This window comes from Saccopteryx bilineata, chromosome 2 (assembly GCF_036850765.1).
Source record: "Saccopteryx bilineata isolate mSacBil1 chromosome 2, mSacBil1_pri_phased_curated, whole genome shotgun sequence".
Lineage (NCBI taxonomy): Eukaryota > Metazoa > Chordata > Mammalia > Chiroptera > Emballonuridae > Saccopteryx > Saccopteryx bilineata.
Window position 1 is genome coordinate 275,192,324 of NC_089491.1, and position 8,539 is coordinate 275,200,862.

The following is an 8,539-nucleotide window of genomic DNA, read 5'->3' on the forward strand; positions in this document are numbered from 1 at the left end:
TCCCCACCCACTGCCGCCGCCCTCTCCTGAGTCCTTGGTGTCTGTCTTCTTAGCCACGACACCTCCCCTCACCCCCGCAAAGCGGGGTGAGGAAAGCAAAGCGGAAGTTTCTAGGCCACCCCAACACCCTGAGCACATCTTCACGAAGGCCCTTTATCTCCACACGAGGCAGCGGGGACCTTGGGCACCGATGGTACTGGGGCAGTCAATGACTGAAAGGGACGTGGCCTGGGCATTTGTGGGGCGGATGGGCAGTCCCCCTGGCTCCCTGCCTCAGTGCATGGAGGATGTGGCCTTCAGTCCTTAATCCTGGGGTGTTCTAGCACACATCTTCAGTTCATGGTGAGGCAGGCTGAATCGTCACAGGCGCTGGTGTGTGTGGAGGGGTACGTCCCCTGCCGTGAGCTCCTAGAGGGGTGGTTCTCCCCGAAAGACCCCCCCGAACACCATGGTCTCAGCTCCCAGGGTCTCACCTCACAAACCCTGCTCCCGTGGTGCCCAGGACTGGCTGCTCGTCACTGGGAAGACACGCTCGTCCCCCAGGAGCAGTCTAGGCACCCACACGTCCCAGGCCGCAGGGACAGTGAGATGTGTTCCCACGGGAGCTGGCGGGGCGGAACGTCCCCCTCCGGGCCCACAGCCGAGTCCTCCTCCACCCTGGTCACTACGTCCACTTGAGAGTTAAATGCTCCAACCCGCTGAGGAATGAAACAGAGAAACGCAGGGTCTCTGGGAGACAGGCCTGGCCCCTCTCGTCGGAACACATCTCTCTGTACGTGCGGGGGTGGGGTGGGGCGGGGCGGGGCGGGGTGGGGCGGGGTGGGGTGGGGTTTATGAAGGACTGCGTCCTGGTGTCGGCGAGTATTTCTGACTCTGATGTGCAGAGCTGGGCACTTACGTGAATTTAATGCCATTTCCTTCTCTCCGCTTAAATGCGGAGTGGGCATAAATCTTATTTAAAGATCACCGACGTTCACGGGGAAATTTACGTTCTTCTCATGTTTTTTCTCTTCCCCTTTTCCAAAGAGGCCAGCACTGAAGATATTAAAATCCTACTCCACCACATCCCGCCCCTAGTTTAAATTCAGCCCACAGGAATATTTGCATCTGTTTCTCAAACTGGGTATCACCTTTTTAAAATTAGTTTTTATCCTGGACCGAACGGCAAATCACACAAATAACAGGTGGCAACAAGAGAAGGGGCCGCTCACGTGCGCCCGGCGTCCGCTGCGCACAGAGCCCAGCCCGGCACCTGGCGGCTTCCTCTCTCGAGTCCTCGCCCCAGGTCCGCAGGGCAGGACTGCTACCCCATTTTCCAGACGACAAACTGAGACACGGTGTCCCACCACCACGGGGGACACATCGCACTGACTAATGGGAGCCAGCTTTCCCTACCTCGGTGGCATCTGCTAACTCTTTCGCCAAAGGCAAGTGTTGCATGGCAATATGGAGGAGGAGGTGCCATGGCGGGGCCTGCGGCCAACGCTCCGGGCCCGCAGACACGCTCAGTGCACGGAGGGTCTGCGAGCAGTCACAGGGACCAGGATGGTCTGGGGGCAATTGTTCTTGCAGCTGAACCGAGCCATCCAGACAGGACTGGATGCCCAGCAGTGGAAAAAATGCCTTTGGTGACAATATGGCCAGACCCTTGTACCGCTTACCAGGTCATCAGCACATACCCACGTGAGTATCTATGCATACACTCACATGCACACACACATGACCGTAAGTGCGTGCACTCACATGAGCATGCAGGTGTCCTCACAGAGATCCAGACTCCAGTGCGTTCTGCTGACGCTGGAGTCGGAAGGCGCCTGTATTTGGACAAAAGCAAGCATCCACCTGTGAGAGAAAGTCCCTGAAGAAGTCGCCTGTCCCTCCCAGGACCAGGACCAGCAGACTCAAAGTGCTCAGTGAAACGTGAAAAATCATGGAAACGCAATCACCCAGCAACATGGAGGGCTTGATGCTTCAATCACATCCGGTTCTAATTTTCTGAATTCAGAGTGGAGACCGGGAGACCACGATCTTGCGTTCTAATTAATTCCTGCTTGCAGCCCACGGTCATTGCTCTTGGAAAACTTTCAACGAAATAACTAAAATTAAAAGCAAATATTTTCTTAGTATTTCCACCCTTCTGCAGGGGGACAAACACGGAACTCTGAGCCTGGCTTCGCTGCAATTGAGCTATCCCACATCGCCGACATCAAGGTCGCGAGGATTTGTCAGCACAAAGCAATTAACCTCTGTTGACAAAAGAGTTGAATTCTACGTGTTATCCCACGCTTGACTGCTGCTTTTATTTTTTATTTTTTGGGGACGAGTAATATAAAAAGCCTTTTTAAAGTGAAGAAACGCTGGTGTCATCAATTGTTTTAAAAAGAAAAACATTTTCCCTTGCAATGTGTTTACCAGGAATGTTTGTAAAACAACAGAAACATATATGCACATATGTAATATATGTGGTATACATAAAATTGACGACGTGATATAAATGATACACACTATGTAGAGATGTGCCCCATGCGGACAATGGTGTCCAAGTGAGACGGATCCCCTGTCCCCAGGGGGCGCACAGCGCAGGCTGCAGTCTCCCAGCCACTCAGGGATAGGTGCGTGGTGCCAGCAGGCCAGGCAAAACTACATCCGTCGTGGCTGGGGGAGCGGTGGGCACACAGGCCTCTCCTCTGCGGTTACGATGTTGGGAGGACACGGACTTGCAGCTGCTGGAGACCCTCCCTGCCACCTCAGTGGGAAGCCTTTCTGAGCAAGCAGCTGGCACAGGGGCACAGAGCCAAGGGATGGAGAGACGTAGATTCTTAGGAACATTCCTTGTGCCCCTGGATCCAGCCATACCTGAAGCTCATAGGATTTCAAAGTTATAGGAACCAATACAGTATTTGTTTGTATGTGAGTGTGTATGTATGTGTGTGTTTGTAAACAAATTTGAGTTGGGTTTTTGTCACTTGCAAAGACACAGGTTCTGAAAACCCAAATTCCTGACAACATAAGCATGGGACACAGAACGTCCTCCACCCAGTCTTGGACTGTTTGTTCTCCTCAAGGACAAGGAACGGTGTTGGGGGCAGAGGGCGGGCGACTGCTTGCTCTCCTTCTGCCCAGCTTGGACTCGGGACTCTCTTTTCCCTCCTCGTGTCAGCATGCTCTCAGCTCACCATCATTCCTCTCCCTGACCTGACCAGGGGTCGGAAAGAATTCAGAGCCTTTCTTCTTCTCCAGGCGTTGTTCCAAAGACCTTGTATACATTATCTAATAGAAGTCACCCGACCGACGGATGAGATAATTTACATGACCATTTCCACGTGATGGTTAGGGAGAAGGAGATGTCGGCCAATGTTACCGGCGGGTGGCGGGCGGCACTCTGCCTCCGGAGTCTGTGTTCCTTGCGGTCGTATCACTCTGCCAGGGAAGAACTGTGCTATTAAACTTCACAAGGCATGTTCCCAGGGACTGAGGGAGACCCTGGGACTCAGCAGGTCAGCCGAGGTTGTCGATGGCTGAAAGCCTGATATTTGGAGACAGACATACTGGGTTCAGGGCCCCACGTTACTACTAGATGTTGGGCACTAAAGCAAATACCTCTAATGGCTGTATCTTTGACTGTCCTGCATCTTCTGAGAGAGAGCTCATCCCAGCTTCACAGGGGGCACGTCTTCAATGGGACCAATTGCATGTGGCCACAGCGTGTGCCCAGGGGTGTGCCCCAGCCCAAGCTATGCCGCTCAGAGTCCAGACGGATGTTTTGATTCAGCTTGAAGTCTGCAAAGAGACATCTTTCATCCTCTCTAATGGTGAGGACAGGTGGGAAGAGTCACTGGAACCGCCTGGGGCGATGGCTCCCATGGGCACGGGAACTGCTTGTTGGATGTGGGAGGAAATTGTGGGAACACAGCTGGAAGGAGCAGCCAGGAGGAAAAGAGCACTGAGGACAGAGCCATGGTCTTTTCTCAGCTCTCAGGACCTGGCCAGTTTCAGGGAGTAGGGCTCAGTTATGTGGTAGATTGTCCCTGGATTTGCATGTGTCTAGTGTTTTCTCATGATTAAGCGGAGGCTGCATGTTTTAGGGAACAGTACCACAGAGAGGATGTGCCTTTCTCAGCATGTTGTGTCAGGGGCACATGAGGACTACTTTGAAATCTATTTGAAAAGCCCATGGCTTCCATTTTTAAGTCCTAAATAACAACCAATCATCATCATCACCATCATCACCATCATCATCACCATCATCATCATCACCATCATTACCACCACCATCAACATCACCACCACCACCATCACCATAATCATCATCATCACCACCATCACCACCACCATCCCCACCATCATCATTACCATCATAATCACCATCACCATCATTATCACCATCATCACCACCATCATCACCATCATCACTGTCACCATCATCACCATCATCATCATCACCATTACCACCACCATCATCACCACCATCACTGTCACCATCATCATCATCATCACCACATCACCATCATCATCACTGCCATCACCATCACCATCATCACCATCATCATCATCACCATCATTGCCACCATCATCACCATCACCATCATCACAATCACCATCACCACCAGCATCATCACCATCATCACCATCACTACCATCTTCATCACCATCATCACCACTATTACCATCATCATCACCATCACCATCATCATAATTACCTCTCATGATTGCCAACCATGTGTTGTATAAATTACTTCATAGTCATTGGCTCATTGACCCCCATGAAAGTGTTATATGACAGGCAGTAATGCTACCATCATTGACCAAGTGAGAAATTGAGTCAGTGAGACTAGGAGTCCCTAAGACCAAGTGAGAACTTGAATCCAAGTCTTAGTGGCTGCATGGTCCATCTTGCAGCCCACCTTATAGGAAGTTCACCCTTTCTTGCTCCTATGGTGTTCTGTGCCGTAATGTGTCTCTTTCTCCAAAGTCCCATTAGGTGGTTTGGACAATGGGAAATGTGCTGACATGTTCTGAGGATGTTTTGATTTCCTGATACAGTCTTGGTCCCTTCCTGCCTCGTTCTTTCTCCTGCCTGGAATGTAGACCTGTGGCTGGAGGTGTGGCAGCCATTTTTCAACCATGAGGCAACAGACAGGAGCAAGAAAACCGACCTGATAAAGATGGTGCTGCAGAAAGGAAGAAAAGAGCCTGGCTCCCTGTCACCATCGCTGAGCAGCGACAACAGACCTGGACTCCTTGTCACAAGCCACACGTCGGGATTTGTTTCTGTTGCTGTCGTTAGGTATCTGTCATTTCCAGCCATTTCCAAACTGTTCTGTAAATGTTTTGGTTTAATTTGGGGGGGGGGTCACAAACTCAGATGGCTATAGAGTGCGAACAACACAAATAAATTAGTTAGGTGTGACCTGGAAAGCTCCCTCCCTCCCGGGCAGGTCATCATACCTGAATAAAAGGGTCAGCACCGCCACATATCCCACTTTGTAACAAGAGGCTGTAAATCTTATTTTTAATGTACATTCTAAAATGGATCAATTCCAGAATTGTCGATCTCAGCCCCTTAAGCAAAAACCTTAAGGCCAAACCCAACCTGTGTCCCAGCTGCACATGACCCAAGGACCTTGAATTTGCAACCTCTGGCCTAGAATAACAAGCTGACTTTCTGATATATTGGGGGGATGGAGAAGAGGGAAAATGGGGGAGGGCAGACTGGGACTTTGACCTTTGAACCGGCAATTAAAAAAAAGCAGCAAGAATGTTTTGACAAATCTTGCCTTCTCACACTGCCGTCGTCCATCACCCCAGAGGCCGGAGCTGGTGAGCCCAGGCCTCCAGGCTCCGCTGTGCCTCTGACTGCAACACCCATGCCAGCGACCCGCCTCCCTCTGCTGACAAATGGCTGCCCTGGAAGAACACATCAAATCCTCCCCTCGCCCAAACTCTGCAACATTTTTTTCTTTTCCAATATTACTTGGACCATGCAGTGAGCCAGAAGGATGAGTCCTTGTTTAGTTAGGAAAACAGAAAAGGGGGGGAAATAAATCCCCCAAGGTCCGCAGCAGAACGTGTGATGTTGCCTGCAGGAAATGGTGGGCTGCCTCCCTGACTCGCAAATTATTTCTCTTTCTAGTGGAGTTTCAAGCTCCAAAGAAGGATGTGTGAGCGCACGCACATGTGTATGAATGCATGTCGGGAGGTATGAAGGCTTTTCCATTTGTTTTCGCACACAGAGGCTGCTCGAGACGTGTTTGTGGAACAGAGGAAGTGAACCATCCCAAAGAACGCTGCAGGAAATACGTCCTTTTCCTCTGCTCTTCTCGTCCAGGTTCCCAAAACCACTGAGCTTTTGGCAAAGGGTAAAAGCAGTAGCCACACTGTGTTGAATAGGAGTGGAGAGAGTGGGCAGCCTTGTCTTGTTCTTGATTTTAGAGAAAAAGTTTTCCATTTTCTGCCATTTAATATGATGTTAGCTGATGGTTTGTCATAAATGGCTTTTATTACATTGAGATATTTTCCTTCTATACCCATTTTGTTGAGTGTTTTAAACCTAAAATGATGTTGTATTTTATCGAATGCCTTTTCTGCATCTATTGATAGGATCGTGTGGTTTTGTTCTTAGTTTTGTTGATGTGGTATATGATGTTAATCATGTTATGTATGTTGAGCCATACTTGTGCACCTCCATGTTCATCGCAGCATTGTTCACGGTCGCCAAGACATGGAAATAACTGAAAAGCCCTTCAATAGAGGACTGGATAAAGAAGATGTGGCACATATATATGATGGAATACTACTCAGCCATAAGAAATAATGACATAGGATCATTTACGACAATGTGGATGGACCTTGACAACATTATAGTGAGTGAAATAAGTAAATCAGAAAAAACTAAGAACTGTATAATTTCATACATAGGTGGGACACAAAATTGAGACTCATGGACATAGATAAGAATAAAGTGACTACCAGGGGGAGGGGGAGGGAGGAGAGGGAGGGGGTGGGGGGAGGGGAGGGGCATCAAGAAAACCAAATAAAAGGTGACGGAAGACGATTCGACTTTGGGTGATGGGTGTACAACATAATCGAATGTCAAAATGATCTGGAGATGTTTTCTCTAAATCTTTGTTCTCTAGTTGACCAAAGTTGCCCTGTTAAAATTAATTGTCTAAATAAATTTAAAAAAAAAGATCCACAGTCACAGAGGTCACATGACGACCTCTGAGTTCACAGAAAAGTGTGAAGTCGCGGTGGTTCTTGGAAAAAATGCATTTTCTCTTTTTTAAAAAGAAATGAAGGTAGGCACCATGGGAAATCTTCAACTTCATCTATGTGTCGTAAGGATGGTTTCTTGGAAAGAAAAATGCCCACCACAGGGAGGATGGGTTTTCCAAAGACTCATCGTTGCCGGCTTCTCCTGCACCGAGCTGCTGACGTAGGCACGTGTGGGGCCGGCCACCTCTGAGCTTGTCATGCAGAACTGGTTGCCACTCTTACCCACCACGTTCAGTCTGTCGCTCTCTTCTGTTCACCTCACAGCACCCTGAACGACTCAGCCCCCACTTAGAATGCAGAACCAGTCGGGGAGGTGACTTGGTCTATTTTTTGTTTGTTTATCTCTGCACTTCCAGCATCTAGAGGTGGGTCTGACTCAGAGAGAGGCATCGAGACGTAATGAATGAGTGAATGACGTTCCTGCCACAAGCCGTCTCAGGCTTCTATGTAAACCATTTTCATGGCTTTTTTTTTTTTTTTTTTTTTTTTGCCACATGTCTAAATGCCACTTACTATTACGTTTTTATTTTACAAAAATGTCCTTAACCTTCTTCTAGGCAAAATATTTCCCGTGTCGATGTTTACTCATATTTTCTAATGTAGTAAACGAAGTACACCATCTCGTTTCAGGAACATCTGTCACGGGCCATCTGGAGTCCTGCACGCTCCGCGCTGCAGTATGGCCCGCACACAACATCGGGACGCTGTGCTGGACCACAGCCAGTGCTTAATTGGGTCCACAGCAGCCTGTGTGCCTCGTGACTAATTGCAGTGTCCAGGCCACTTCCTCATTGGGGCTGGCTCCTCCCAGGTCAGGGGCGAGGTGGCCGCTCCTGAATACTCCCACCATATGCAAACCAGGCAGAAATAAAGAATGGTGAGGTCTGAGGCTGGTGGAGAAGACCCTCGAAGCAGTAACTAATTCACCAGCAGGCCTGGGGGCGTGGATTTCAGCACAGGGAGCCACGAAATAAGCCGGTGTTTGTTGATCTACAGATGAACACGCCGCCGTGCCTCCCGACGTCTGCAGAACGGACCATGTTTTAAGACAAACTGCTTCGGAGACGGAGGAGAGGAGCCTCCATGCTTCCGGACATCTTTCTGATATTGTGCCTGAAAGTCGTCAGGCACAAGATGTTTCCTGATGATAATGCTATTTCTCGTACAGGTTCCAACACCTTTGTCTATCTTTCTGTCCAAAGCCTGGCTTTTTCTCACCAAAGACTTCCAGCCCAGGGGACTGTCCACTCACGAGTGGGTAATC